We start from the raw sequence: 14,481 nt of genomic DNA on the forward strand, positions 1-14,481 counted from the left end.
TACTTAGCAACTAAACAATATCAATGCCAAAATTACCACAAACAAATGACTAGAGAAAAGAGTATCCTCTTTTGGAGGACATCTATTTTCATTTATTTTAGGTAAATATCTGGAAAGTGGAAAGGTTAAGTGATATGCTAGTATGTGTGAAAGTGTTAGTCGCTCAGTCATCTGACTCTTTGTGACCCATGAACTGTAGCCCACCAGGTTCCGCTGTCCATGGAATTCTCCAGGCAAAAATACTGGAGTGCATAGCCATTCCCTTCTCCAGGGGAATCTTCCTGACCCAGGGATAGAACCCCGTTCTCCTGCATTGTATGCAGATTCTTTACCATCTGAGCTACCAGGGAAGCCCTAAGTGATATGCTAGGAGTATGTTCAACTTTATAAGAAAGGTACAAATTGTTTAACAAAGTCATTGCACCACTGGACGTTTCCATCAGCAAAGTCTAAGCATTCTTATCAACACTTGGTATTGTCAGTGTTTCTAATTTTGGTCATTCTAATGGTTGTTTAGTGATATCCCATGGTGGGTTTATGTTGCATTTCTGGATAACTAATGATGTTAAGCATATTTTATGTGCTTGTTGACCATTCATATATCTTTCTGTGAAACACTTTTCAAATATTTTGCCTATTATTTAATTAGGTGATTTGTCTTATTGTTGAGCTGCAAGTGTTCTTTATACACATATATACACTGGCAGGCAGATTCTTTACCACTGAGCCATCAGGGAAGCCCTCAGGTTTATTTTTAGCAGCAGCAGCAGCAGCAGGATGATCTGAAGTAACCTTTGTTCTAGGTTTAATTGAGCCCTACTATTAGTTCTTCTTTGGTTTTATTGATCAGAATTTTGTAGTTTTCTTCATGTAGATCACATTGTTACATATTTTGTTAGATTTATACCTAAGTATTTTTATTTGTTTGGGTAATAATGCTTTTAAGGTGAAAACTTGTATTTACACAAAAACCTGTACACAAATGTTTATATCAGTTTTATTCATAATTCCCAAATTGGAATCAACTGATACATACTTAAGTAGGTGAATTGATAAATTAACTGTAGTACATCTAGACAATAGAATAATATTCAGTGCTAAAAATAAATGAGCTATCAAACCATGAAAAGACATGAAGGAACATTAAAAGCATACTACTTAGTAAAAGATGGAGAAGGAAATGGTAACCCACTCCAGTATTCTTGCCTGGAGAATCTCATGGACAGAGGAGCCTCGGAGGCCACAGTCCATGGGGTTGCAATAGTCAGACATGACTTAGCAACTAAACCACCACCACCACTTAAAAAGAAGGCAATATAAAGATGATACATACTGTAGGATCCCAACTATATGACATTCTGAAAAAGTAAAACAGCGGAGACATGGAAAGATCAGCGTTGCCAAGGGGTGACTTTGTTGAGGGAAAGATGAATAGATAGAACACAGAGTTTTTAGGGCACTGAAAATACTCTGTATGATACCATTATGATGGCTACATATCATCAGACATTGTCCAAACCAATTGCATGTACAAAACTAAAGTGAACTCTAATGTAAACTATGGCCTTTGGGTGACTATTATGTGTCAATATAAATTCATCAATTAAAAAAACCCAAGGGTTAAAAGTCTTCCTGGTTGCAATACAGAAAACTTTTTTGTTCTCTTTGAAAGTCATGTTTCTATTAGACACAATTCTCTTAAGTTCCTATTCACTATTATTTGCAGGGATTACAAGTTTGACTCCATTGAAAATACAATAATGTTAAATATTTATGCTACTGCATATTTGTAGCAGTCTATTTATTTTTACTCATGGTTCCTGTCATTAACGGTACATAGTAAGTATGCAAGATACACATGCAGACTACAGTGGCCATACTGATAGCGATTTTGTTCTTACCCATGGAAACTATGAGTCCAGACACAGCGAATAACTGGAGAGGAGAGGAAGCATGGCTCCTTCACCATTTAGCCCGTGAAGGATGTTTTATGTTCTACTGAAGTCCCAGCAAAGACCAGATTTAAGTTATTATTTCTTTCCTTCTTCTCTAGCCTCACGACAAATATGTCAAAATCTCTTACATCACTAGAGCATAATTTACCATGGTCACTCCATCTGATTCGCTCTCATGAGCTAGTCTGCAAGGAAAGTCACCACACTGGGTCTGGGAAATACACTGTAAAGCAATCCCAGCCCATAGATGGCAGCCCACCAGGCTCCCTGGTCCCTGGGATTCTCCAGGCAAGAACACTGGAGTGGGGTGCCATTGTCTTCTCTGAATCCAAGCCATAACACAATTATTTTAGTTTAGAACTATGAGATTAAATAGGTGTCCTTGTTCTCATTATTTGAGTCCTCTATTTGTTCCTTCTATCATTTGTGTACATTCATTTCTCCCCTGTTAGGCTCAAACTTTCTTTAAGTTCAAGGAAAGAATCTTAAGGGTTTCCATTCTCCTTCTCCCAAGGTATACAACCTCCTCTAATATCAATGACATTTTTACCAAAGTTAATAAAATTTACAAGGAAGATTAACTAGAGTCCATAAATTACACACAGCAGAAAATCTAGGTTCCAGCTTTTCTGTACAATTCCAAGTCATAGTGACCAAGATTTTCAAAGCAAAACAATCAACAAACTCTTCCAGCTTAAAAGAAATATAAATTCACAATTAGAAAAGTAAGAAAGAGTGAGAATTGCATAAAAGTCATGTATTCACAGATATAAAATATACCTGTGCCAGTTTTGTTTACTACATCTAGTTTTATAAGTATTAAAATTAATCAAATTTTAGACATAATATAGTTTATGAAGGAAATATTTACAAACAGCAGTAATTCAACTCTCCTTTAAGTCTTATTCAATGTATAGTGCCAGTTGCTTGAATAATAAATAGTAAATGTTTTGAAACTAGGAATAGTTGCTAAAATGATGAATCAGCCTAAATGCCACATTCTATGTTCCAGATTAAATACCACCAAGGTATAAATTTCTGTTCAAAACCAACACTCTAAAGATTTGAGGTGGTTATAAAAGATCACTGTATGATGACTAATAGGTTGTTCTATTTCTTTAATTTCTCCCATCTCTCATAGGTGTTCCAGTGGTATTCAGAATCTGAACTAGGTGAAATACACCAGGAATCATTTCTATCATATCAAGGCAGAATTCAGCTGCTTACTACACCACTGATCCCATCTTGTCTTGTCTTTGTAGGGCACTAAGAACTGAGAATCAGAAACAGCCCTTTACTTTTTCAATAAGAAAAAGCCTTGAGTAAGCCAAGTCATTCTCTAAATATTCCAAATGAAATCAGACTGTACATTAATAAGTGAAACGAGTTTAGTTATCTATATTGCACTAATGGACTTCCCAGGTAGCACTCAGTTCAGTTCAGTTCAGTCGCTCAGTCATGTCCGACTCTTTGCAGTGTGCCAGGCCTCCCTGTCCATCACCAACTCCTGAAGTTTCTTCAAACTCATGTCCATTGAGTCGGTGATGCCATCCAACCATCTCATCCTCTGTCGTCCCCTTCTTCTCCTACGTTCTATCTTTCCCAGCATCAGGGTCTTTTCAAATGCTCTTTGCATCAGGTGGCCAAAGTATTGGAGTTTCAGATTCAACATCAGTCCTTCCAATGAATATTCAGGACTGATTTCTTTTAAGATGGATGGGTTGGATCTCCTTGCAGTCCAAGGGACTCTCAAGAGTCTTCTCCAAAACCATAGTTCAAAAGCAGCAATTCTTTTCACCTTTCTTTATAGTCCAACTCTCACATCCATATATGACTACTGGAAAAACCATAGATTTGACTAGATGGACCTTTGTTGTCAAAGTAATGTCTCTGCTTTTTAATAAGCTGTCTAGGTCTAGGTCATAACTTTTCTTCCAAGGAGGCATGGGTCGGCAGTGGCCTGCTGCAAGGTTGGGGGCACTGAGTATAGTAATGCAAGCATGAGACCTTTTGAAGGAGGTCACCATTATCTTCATTACCTCCATTAGTTTGGCCTCAGGTCAAATAACAGGGAGGAAACATAGCCCCGCCCTCAACAGAAAATTGGATTAAAGATTAACTGAGCATGGCCCCACCCATCAGAACAAGACCCAGTTTCCCCCTCAGTCAGTCCCTCCCATCAAGAAGCTTCTGAAAGCCTCTTATCCTTCTCCATCAGAGGGCAGACAGGTGGTGCAAGAGATAAAAATTCTGCTTGCCAATGCAAGATGCACAAGAGATTTAGGTTTGATCCCTAAGTCAAGAAGATCCCCTGGAGGAGGAAATGGCTATCCACTCCAGTATTCTTGCCTAGAGAATCCCATGGACAAAGGAGCCTGGTGGGCTACAGTCCATGGGTCACAAAGAGTCAGACGCAGCTAACTGACTGAACACACACACACACACACACACACATTGCACTAATATCCTATTAAACTGGTTGATATCCTTTTGCAGTTGAGAAGTACTCCTTGAGACAATGAACAATCACTGGTTGCAAAGAACAGAGCTTATGTTTTATAATATATAGCTATATAATGTGCCAGAGAATGCTTTATGGCTTTTCAAGTCCCAAAATATATGGGATCAAGATATTCTTATAAAGAAATAGATTCATGAAGTAAGAAGGGTCCATGAAACAGGAAAAATAACTAATTCAAAGCAAGTTCTTAGAAAGAAATTTTCTGTTTCTAAGACTCTGTTGTACCATTGTAAAGATAGTTATCATTCCATCTCTAAAGAGTTTAAAGGTGAAATATTTCCAAAAACTGAGAGGAATTATACTATCAGATTGAATATAATCCATACAAATACAAAAGGTCAGAACTGAGGATAAGTGCAAAAGTAGAAGGAGCAAATAAACAAAGACTAGGGAAAGGATCCTAAGACAATAGCTATGTTGAAAGCAGAAGATAAGGCCACACAATGGTGTGATATTAGTCAATGCTGCTACTGCTGCTAAGTCGCTTCAGTCGTGTCCAACTCTGTGCGACCCCATAGACGGAAGCCCACCAGGCTCCCCCGTCCCTGGGATTCTCCAGGCAAGAACAGTGGAGTGGGTTGCCATTTCCTTCTCCAATGCATGAAAGTGAAAAGTGAAAGGGAAGTCGCTCAGTCGTGTCCGACTCTTAGCGACCCATGGACTACAGCCTACCAGGCTCCTCCGTCCATGGGATTTTCCAGGCAAGAGTACTGGAGTGGGGTGCCATTGCCTTCTCTGATATTAGTCAATAATAGAACTATTTACTCAACTCCTGTTTTCATCATGTCTTCTCCATCAAGAATTACCTCAGAGTGGAAAGTGTAGAGCACACTTTCATTTCCTAATCAATGCTCCTGCTGAAAATGACTTAAACGTTGATTAAGGTATAGAAAACATATACTTGTAAATGTACCACTGACCTGGAAAATAACAACTACACAGAGGTCAAAAACCAGCAGCAAACAAGAGCCCAGAGAAATGAGTAAATCCCACAGAAACCCAGTTGCTGGCTAAAATGAGGGATTTACTGAGCTCCAATGAGCTTTTTCACAGTCCTTGAGGCATAGGAATAAAGTAGATAAAGGCCCAACACCAAGATGGCAAGTCAAATAGGAGATAAACACATCCACTTAAATTTGAATTCCTAAATTCAAAGCTGTCAGCAAAACTGTAAAAAAAATATATATATATATAATGAGGGGCTACAAGGAAAATTGCATATCAGAGCTAGGTAGAGTCGAAAATACCACAAGTGAGAGCCCATGGAGAAAAATAGAATCACATCTTCAAATGAGACTCAAGGAGGAATTAGTATAGCACTTTTTTTCTGACAACAGAAGGAAAGAGATGTAGTTAGGGTAGAGCATCCAAATGACTTCAGAGTTAGTGAAAATGTTCTAATTATTAAACTGTGTGTTTGTACATGGTTATTTTTATATCCTTTTCTCCATAAATGAGATATATTTTATAAATGTTCTTTTTATCTAGTCAGTATTTAATTTTTTTAAAAAATGGCAGAGAATCCTATGGACAGAGAAGCCTGGTGGGCTACAGTCTATAGGTCACAAAGAGTCAGACATGGCTGAGTGACTGAACACACACACACACATATTGTACTAATATCCTAAAAATAATAATACAATCCGATTTAACTGGTTGATATCCTTTTTTTAGTTGAGAAGTATAACCCAAGACAATGAACATTAGTAAAAGGAAACTGAAATCAAGGTTTAGTTTCTAACAGAGCACAAACAACTTTAAATAGGTTTAAGTTAAGCTCAGTACAATTATATACCTGCAGTGTTGCAGTCCATGGGATCACAAAGAGTAGGACACAACTGGGTGACTGAACAACAGCAATTATATATCAAGTTATTAAGCACTTACATATATGATCTCCTAAACACTGCAACATTCTGAGAATTCGTGAATAGGTGAGGTCCTGGGAAAGGTACTGATTTCCAAAAGATTTTTTAACAATAGTACCAATGATGTATGGATTTTTCAATAATTCCTGGAAAAATTCTAGAGTAAGTTACTAAACAGATTTGTGAGCACATAAAAAAGAAAGAGATCTCTAAGTGATACTGAGGAATATAAGAATAAATCATTTCACAGTAACCTCTTTTAATTATCAGATCCTAGACAATGCCTTACTTCCAGTAGGGCATCTCTGAAGACACCTTCGTAGAATGTTTGTAGACAAGAAGGAAAACCGTAACATGGGTAAGTATGGAGTTAAGTATAAACATCCATGGTTAAGCAATGGTTCAAAATGTCTTGAGGAATGAATTCTCAGTCTAGAACTAGCGTCCAATATAGTGATACAAAGTTGCGTTTTTTGGTTTGTTTTTGCTTGTTTGTTGGTTTGCCTCTGTCCTGTTGAATATTTTTAACAATAATCTGAACCAAGACATTCTGACAATAATAGTTGCACAAGTCAAAGAAGAATAGATGATATACTGATTAGATAAAAGGACTCAAACAATATCTTGAGACACTTGCACATTGCTAAACTTCAAAAGACAAAACATAAGGGAAAACAGAATTGTATATGACTCAATTTAACTACCATGTAAGTAATAGAAAATAAACAACCAAATAATATGGTTGTTTAAAAAGCAAATACATATGTTCCCAAGGTCTGGGCAGATCAGATAGTATCTGAAATATTATATCTGGTTGAAAAAACAAAGCTCAGTTTAGGGAAAATAACTGAAAAGAGAATTGTTTGGGGGAAGAGGAGACCTATTTGTGTGACATTGGACAATTTGCCCAACTTCTCTGGATCCTATTTCTACTGTTTTAAAAAATTGGATATTCCTTTCCATTTTGAAATCCTTTCATTCTGGCAGGTCTGTTCTGTTCCATTCTATTCTATTCTGCATGTAATACACTTTTAAATAATCCTAGATACCCCCGGTTGTGTTCACAGGAAAGAAGCCAGGACAGAGAGGGATTTAGCGACGTGGGACAACATCAGATGAGGAATTACCTGTCAACAGTCCTGAAAAGACGGCCTAAGTGTGGGGAGAATGCAGTAGTTAAATCTTCTGTTTCGCTATTCTCTATTTACCTGAAGAGATGATCTATAGAATAGAGATTCAGGTGTTTTTTCTTTTACTGTGGAAACTTCCTAGAGGCAGGCTAGGGCTCTTCCCTGTCATCACTGCTGTAAAGCTTGTTACTAGTTACACAGTAACCAGAAATATACAAGCGAGAATGATGATTTCCTGCCAGGAATATTGTGAAAGGATGGAATTGGACTAGAAGACCTCTACGGTCCTTTCAAATTCTTTGATTGTACTCTAGAATTAGATAACATAAAATAACCTAAAATATTAGGCCAGGAGATGCAGTTTCTAAGTTAGCCACGAGGATCAACAGATGTTTTTACTTTGCTGCTTTACCTTAAATGACAACAGACTGGCAACAAAGTGAACTACTGTGGATCACACAAATAAAACAGCCATCAAATCCCTGACTGTATGACATGTAAGTCATATTCTGTCACATCAGTGGCCTGAGACAGAGATTTAGAGGTAAGGCCCTTTAACCTGTAAAGCACAGTGGTTCCCTGCCCCCATATCCTTCCTCTTCTCATATTTTGGTCAGAAAACTGGTCTCCCAATGTCCTGTAATCAAAACAAACAGTAGGCACAGTCACAGTAAAGATGGACTTACTGAAGGGAAAAAGAGAGCTAATTCCCCCAAATTGACAAATCTAAGTTGAAATAAAGGCACACCAGAGCATCTCTCTTCCAGAGCAGATGCCAAACAAATCAGACCACCTTCATCTCACCTGATTGATCTGTTGTTCTTCCCTGTTCTATGTGTTCCCTTTACCTTGTCTTAGCAAACTGCATTTAAAACAAAAGGTAAAATATTATTTTGGCCTTCAGTCTGCATGATATTGTTGAGACAGGCTAGAGGAAAACTTGTGTTGTTCCAACAGCCCTGCAGTCATTTTGATGTCAGTAGCTCATGATTAAGAGGTCAGGTCTTACCAACAGCAGCAGATGTTGTTGGTGTTATCTGGGTAGACTATTCACTGTAAGCAAACAAAGTTCCCATTAAGAGAATATTTCTAAGTGTATCTTTCCTAAGGGATTACATTCATTTAAATTTTTCTCCTGGCTTCTTTCCATGAGATTTGGGGCTGTTACAAAGATGTGCCATGGAAATTTTCTCCTCCCAACAGATGCCATCATTAAGTTGGATAAGAATTTCAAGATTTAAGGCGAGATTGGATCATGGCACACAACCGAGTCTTGTTACTTGACTCTGTAAGCAATCAGCCTTCTTTATTATTTAACCATCACGAGGAGCTTTTTCCTTTCGTGTAAGTGAAGATGAAGCTTAGAATAAAACATTGCACCTCTAATAAGACTGAAAATATCACACATTTATCCTTTGCAAACTATAACTGAATTAAACCCTAACAGAACCTCTTCAGCCTAAACAGCAGGAACCAGAAAATTTAAATATTGTGGTTTGGTAACACATGGGCCTTAATGAAAGTGTGTACCGCATGCTTGATTACTTACTAGTTTTGTCCCCTGATTATGCTCTCTGACCTCTTCTGGAAATAAATGTCTCCCTCTGCTCCTTCAGTTTGTCATATCTTATGAATGCCAAGATAGCTCAAAAAATTAAAAACAATTAATGTGATGTGAGGGAAAATAGAAAAATCTTATTAAGCATCACATATTTGGAAAAACTCTTTTTCTTCCTTCTCTCTCCTTCTCTTTCTCTTTCCTAAGGATAAAATAAAGATGACATTGTTAGGCTTAAAGTTTATAGCATATCCCTGAAAATTTCTTGGCGATGTTCACTCTTACCTTGTCTAAAGCCAATAAACCATCAAAGCCATTGTCATGGCCGCATTTAGGGGACAAGTGAGAACAGCAGACTAGCCTAGGATCAGATGGAATGAGGGAGAATATTCAAGCTGTCATTTGAAAATATGAGAATGGACAAAGGATACATTATTCAGTAAGTGCTTCTGCGACAACTTTTCTCACCTTTCCTCCTACAAGAAATAAAGAAAATGAAATCATGTTTTACAGAAAAACTAGAGGATTCTGTTCTTTGTCAAACTTGGTACAAAGTTCAAATATGCAAAACACCTGAGCCAACACTTGATTTATACGAGGAAACCGTTGTTTTAGTCACTCAGTCATGTCCGACTCTTTTTGACCTCATGGACCGTAGCCCGCTAGGCTCCCCTGTCCATGGGATTTCCCGGGCAAGAACACTGGAGTGGGTTGCCACTTCCTTTTCCAGGGAGTCTTCCCGACCTAGGGCTCAAACCCACGTCTCCTGCACTGGCAGGTGGATTCTTTCACACTGAGCCACCAGGGAAGCTCCCATGAGGAAATTGAGACTTACTGAGATTACGCGATTTTCTTGAATCACACAGTTGATAGTGTTAAGTACTCTGGAGCAGATAGTTTAGGTTAAATAAAATTTAGATTATTTAGCAAGTGGACATGTCCTTAATGATCAAAAGACATTTATTCACAATTACTTAAGCATGGCATTGACTGACACAAGTTAAACTGAACTTCATCTTCCCCACCAAGTTTTTCATCTTAAGCCAAAAATATTCTGATAAGGACTTAGGTTACCTATTCAAAGCTGCCTTTTAAAAAGTGAAACTGAAACAGTAAGTACCTATCATTTGATGTGCATGGACAATATCTTTTTAACCCAAGTTCAGTATTCTACAGTTCTGAAAGCTTGAGCTGCCACACTGCTGCCTTCCACCATAGGTTTGGGTTCAAATGAATATATTGTTCTAAATATAGTCCTTACAAACAATCTGAATTAGTAAGATAGACTTATTTTTACACAGTTTTATTACCCAGCTTCTATCACAATCTCTGCTGAAGTCACTAATAATATTTTTCACTCTTTGCATAGGATAAAAATTAGGATGTTGATTTCTTATTTGAAAATTTTCGCTATTAAGAGCCCCAGTCTGATGGCGAAGAGGCTCCAATCTGATACTAATTAGCTATGTGACGTTAAGCAAATTATTTAATGGCCCTGTGCCTTGATTTCCTCATCTACAAAATGAACTGTGGTAATACCCACCTGCTTATCTGTGAAAATCAAAGACATCATCAATATGAAACTGCTTTGCAGAATTAATAGCACTTTTTAATTGTAAAATGGTGGTGATGAGGAGGATTATCAGTGTAGCATAAGTGTGTGGGATCTGTGATCAGATATTCCACAAGAGCTCCTACATCTCTGACTTATGCCATTTCTCTGGTGAGGTAACAAAGTAACCAGTTCTTATCATGATTTGAGTCACTTCTGACTCCCAACTAGGATTTATGTGTTTCTTCCTGGTTGTTAAGGTCTAGAATCTTTCTTAACTATAGATTTCTATTGTGACTGACATTAGGTTATAGTTCCTGGCCCCCCTCAGTAAAAAAGTGTGAACCTCTGTCACCTGCGGCAGCCTAAGTAAAACTTAGAAATGGTAAGTCTAGAAGATCACCATGAATACAGTCAAACATGCTGTACTAATCCATTTACATTTCTGTGTTGGGCAAATAATCACACAGGATTGACTGGGATGTGTGTTAACCATCTTCTCTTCCTGAACTCCCCACAAGGGTACTGAGATAAGAGATAACATAAAGACAGGATTGTGTTCCACAGGATTCTCAAATGTTCTTTGTTAACAGGCTGAGTCACCTATTTATATTTGCTAAACTAACTAAAATTACAAACAAAAGTATCATCCTGTTCTAAGTAGTAATACTGGTGGGAGTAAAAGCTCCAGCAGGCAGGGACCATCAGTAATGTGAAACACCTCATGAGCAAAGAGAATTTTCCATCATAAATGTCCCCAGATCAGGGGCAAAGAAAATTCATCAAGCCTTGATCCTGAAAAGATGTATGTTTTTCATTTTCTTCCCCCTTAATCTTATACCCATATATTATAGCAATAACCATTCATTCAATCCTTAATACCATCATTAAATATAAAACAGACTTGACTTGCTGGGTGGGTGAAATGCCTTTAGAATAAAGATATTGGCTTCTTCCCTTAAATCGCTGATGAATTCGTGGCTGAATTTGACTAAATAATAACCTCCCCTTTCACAAACGAGTTCACCACTTTAAAAGTCAAAAGTGACTTGCTGCAGTGGTCTTTTCCTGAGGATCTGCCGATTAAGAGCATCAGCTGAGAGTGTGCTAGGACTACTGTCCAGCACAGGTGCTAGTATCTGTGTGTCTACAGCTTGTTCTCATTTCCACTTTGCTCTGTACATTTCCATCACCGGGGAAGGCAAAAGTGCACTTCTAAGACAGCTGTCCTGCTACTCAAGACTTTGAAACTGAGAAGCCGTATTTTTGTAGATTTTGGATTGACAGGGCTCAGGAAGCTTAGCAGCTCTTCCTGGAGCCCTCTCTTGCCCCTCCAGGTAATTTCTAAAGATTTCTAAGATCCGTAGGCCCCTGAGCAATTTGTAATTGCTATCACAATAACTTGCCCACCAGGGATTATAGTAATACCTCTGAAGCAAGACAGATTTTTCAGTTTGTTAGTTTGCTCCTACAGACTGGGGAAAAAAAAAATCTTTATCATATATTTTCTCCAAAGTGCACTAGGCTGAAGTTTGCACTAATATCTTAGATATATTTAATCAAAATAAATCATCTTCTATTTCAAATGAATTCCTTGACTTAATTTATTATTTTTAAGTTCTGTATTGAATAGTTCCCCTATTCAGCTTGCTTCTCCCAAAACCACCTAGAATTGCAAGCCTCTCTAGAAGAGAAAATTTCTCTCAACTCCTTTGCTCCCTTCCTGTACTTACTACTTCCTATGACTAAAGATTGCTGGATGACATTCTCATCAACAATAGATCAGAAAAGTAAATCCTACTTAGCAGAGGCCTCTAAACTGTTTTTCTTCACAAGCATACTGATTTTACAGTGTTAGTCACACCGCAGAGACTAGTATAAATATATATGTAGTAGCTTTCCTTATGAAGAGAAAGTCCTGCTATATTGATTCTGAGTTTCTTACAGATAATTAACTGTATTATTGTCTCATTAAGTAAATGTACTGCATCAACTAATACTGTTCACCCCTGGAGTTAAAACACTTTATGGATATGAACTTAACCATATACAAAGAGCATGCAATACTGCTTAAATTAAAATTGTGATCAAAGAGAGAAAATTTAAAAAGAAATGTATAAAAAAGTGAAGGACTAGGTATGCTACTATATAGCCTTGTGATTAAAAAACAGTTCATAAAATTGTGACATATAATAGATTAAACATTTTCTATTAGTTACTAAAATAACTCAAGATTGTGGGCAGAGAGGTAGATGGATAATAAAGTTTTTTAAAATTATTCTTTACATATACAAAGGGTGAAGCCCATTAATCATTGCTCATGACAACCTTTGTGTGTCTAATTAAATATAAATTACCCTCTTGAACTACTATTTAATTTCAGATATTATTTGCATTCAATTAAATGAATTTTGACCAAATGAATTATAGTCATAACAGTCATACTGACTACAGATGTAAACATTTCCTTGTGCTTACTTATAGGAGAACAAAGCAATTAGTCCATGATGAAGTGAATGACATTCCTCTAGGACAGAAACTATGAGAGACATCAGTTTCGCTGGTTCTCAGATCTAGACCGTAGAATTTGTTAAGAGTTCTACCAATTAAGACACTTGAAATTCAAGTTTTATCATAGGAAGCCTTTTTTTCCTCAACCATAAGTGTATCAGGGACAAGATTTCTTAGTATATTAACGTTCTCTGTCATCTCTAACCCCCACATACAAATGACAACGTTGCCAGCAAAAGATTCTTCCCTTGCCCTTGCTCCTATGGGAACTGTAGTCTTTGGACAGTGCTAGAAATATACCTGCAAATATACCTTCTCAGAGAAGGCAATGGCAACCCACTCCAGCACTCTCGCCTGGAAAATTCCATGGACGGAGGAGCCTGGTAGGCTGCAGTCCATGGGGCTGCTAAGAGTCGGGCACGACTGAGCGACTTCATTTCACTTTTCACTTTCAGGCATTGGAGAAGGAAATGGCAACCCACTCAGGTGTTCTTGCCTGGAGAATCCCAGGGACGGGGGAGCCTGGCGGGCCATCTATGGGGTTGCACAGAGTCAGACACGACTGAAGCAACTTAGTAGCAGCAGCAGCAGCAAAAATATACCTGCAACTCTTGTTTGTTTGATGAATTCTTAGGCTTTTTTTAGTAATATAAAAGCATCATTCAGTTTTCTTCTGGCCTCCATTCTTTCTGTGGAGAAATCAGTTCCTTTGAAAGAAGTCTTTCTCTTTTCTCTAATTACTTTTAAGATTGTTTTTCTCTTCACTTCTGATTTTCAGTAATTTTATTATGACAGGTCTAATGGTGGATTTTTACCCTACCCATAGTTTGTATAGTTTCTTGAATCATAGCCTTGATATTTGCTTTTGGTTTTGGAAAATTTAGGCCATTACCTCTTCAAAAAAAAGCATCTCACACATTTCTCTTTCTCTCCTCTCTTTCTTGGACTCTAAATATGTATATAATACCTCCCTTCTATATTACCTTAGGGCTTCCTGCAATGCAGGAGACCTGGGTTCAATCCCTGGGTCAGGAAGATCCCCTGGAAAAGGAAATGGCACCCCACTCCAGTACTCTTGCCTGGAAAATCCCATGGACAGAGAAGCTTGGTAGACTACAGTCCATGGGATCGCAAAGAGTCGGACACAACTGAGTGACTTGACTTCACTTCACATGTCACCTTATATTTTTTATTTTCATCACAGCAGTCTCATTACCTGTCTAGAAATTTTCTTCTGACCTATCTTTTAGATGACTAATTCTTATTCTGTTCAGCTGTGTCTAATTTGCTATTAAATCCACTGAGTTAATTTGAATCACTGCATTTTTCATTTCAAGAGTTTCCAATTGATTCTCTGCTAAATTTTTTAATCTTTGTCTCCTTTGA

Source organism: Oryx dammah, unplaced genomic scaffold (genome assembly GCF_014754425.2).
Source record: "Oryx dammah isolate SB20612 unplaced genomic scaffold, SCBI_Odam_1.1 HiC_scaffold_1, whole genome shotgun sequence".
NCBI lineage: Eukaryota > Metazoa > Chordata > Mammalia > Artiodactyla > Bovidae > Oryx > Oryx dammah.